Source organism: Myotis brandtii, unplaced genomic scaffold, assembly GCF_000412655.1.
Source record: "Myotis brandtii unplaced genomic scaffold, ASM41265v1 scaffold356, whole genome shotgun sequence".
Taxonomy (NCBI): domain Eukaryota; kingdom Metazoa; phylum Chordata; class Mammalia; order Chiroptera; family Vespertilionidae; genus Myotis; species Myotis brandtii.
The window spans coordinates 443,012-443,385 of NW_005363687.1; positions in this window are offsets into that span (position 1 = coordinate 443,012).

Here is a 374-nt window from a genome sequence, read left to right on the forward strand (position 1 = left end):
ATTTGGTATGAAAGAGAATGTGGGATGGGGTGAGAGACTGGCAATTCTGAAGCTGTTCCTACAGATTGAACGGACACTCCTAGGAATGCGTTGGTCCTAAAGATTCCCCCCTACCGATGCAGGGGAAAAAAAAACAAACATTAAAAAAAATGCTCTGAGGACTGAAAGGTGACCGTCCTCAGCTGCAGGACAGGTGTGTCCAGATCCAATTAGGACAGTGCTTTTGCTCCAGAAAGGGCCTCTAACGAAAGAATCCGGGGTCCATGGTCACCACGCACGAAAGACTAAACGAAGCCAGAGCTTCCAGAACGAGGGACACACGCAAACAGCCTTTGGGGCGGGGGAGAGCTGAAGTGCGGGGGCACCAGACCGAG